We start from the raw sequence: 1,343 nt of genomic DNA on the forward strand, positions 1-1,343 counted from the left end.
AGATTTCTATCTTCCTGACACAGGAATTTGAAAGTCTTTACCAAAAGAGCTTCATCATTTTTCTTCCTTCCTTTTTTTTTCTTCTTTTTTTTAGGTAGAGCATATAAAGGGATGTCTATCAGTGAGATCTATCAAGTTTTATCATGTATGGTATTCTTAAAAATTAATAAGAATACAGGATTCTGTATGGAAAAAATGACAAAATGCCTTATTAACAAAATCACAGAAAATGGTACTTAAATATTGGTTAGAAATCAATTGCTGGGTAGACAGATTTGGGACAAGGAAAAAGGAGGAACAAGAGAAGCACAAAAGGAGATGAAGGTGCACAAATGTCGGAGAAAGCAGAAAGACACATTTCCTTGATCAATAGTTTCCAAAAAGGAAAGAATTCCGAACACTGGCCGAAGAAGGTGACAATCAAGGACATAGACCAAGAAGAGTAGGATATGCCCCAGCTCCCCACAAATGGCTCAATTAACCTTTGTAGGGGCAGGAAGATCCCAGCCAATGTCCTAATTTAACCAAGGTGATACAGTATGACCTTGGAGTGTGCATGCAACCCAAGGGAGGTAAGCAATAAAAAGCCAGCCAGTAGTGGAAGATATGATAAGCAGCTAGTCAGTAAGAAAACAATTCTTCTGTCAGCTATGGAAACATCTTAATTGTCCATCAAGGGGCTCCCTCAGACTCACGGAGGTACCCTTCAGTATGTTCCACACTGAAGTGCCTCTTTGATAAGCTCTTTGTTCTGTTCTTTTCTTTTCCCTCACCTGTGGTCTGAACAATGTCCCTTTTCTGAATGCTTTCCTGAGAGCGGAACAGCAATCAAGAGAAGAGGAGCTTGAAGTCTCAAGCTCTCTTACAGTAACACAGCACAACCCAGGCTAAGCAGTGAGATATTATTTACCTGTCAAATTTTAAATATAAATTTTTTTTTTTTAATTTTAAATGATGCCTATTTTGCTGATAGTAGCCCCAATGGTATAGTGGTTACTCTTTGGGTTGATAACCACAAGGTTAGCAGTTCAAAACTAGCAGGCACTCTGTGGGAGAAAGGCAAGGCTTTCTACTCTCTTGAAAAGTTACAGTCTCAGAAACCCACAGGGGCAGTCCTACCCTGCCCTACCCTGAGTAAGAATGGACTCTGTGACATTTTGTTAATTTGTTTTTGTTTTACTGAGAGTATATGGAATTTGCATTTTTCTTTATCCAGAAAGTACATTATAACTTAGTATAGCTCTGGGTTCTTGATGTAAATATGTATTTTTCGTTATTATTCATTCTGATTCATAGCAACCCTATGGGACAAGGGAGAACTGTCCTTGTGGAGTTTTGAGACT

Source organism: Echinops telfairi, unplaced genomic scaffold, assembly GCF_000313985.2.
Source record: "Echinops telfairi isolate 266 unplaced genomic scaffold, ASM31398v2 ScPeMD7_7469;HRSCAF=8507_1, whole genome shotgun sequence".
Lineage (NCBI taxonomy): Eukaryota > Metazoa > Chordata > Mammalia > Afrosoricida > Tenrecidae > Echinops > Echinops telfairi.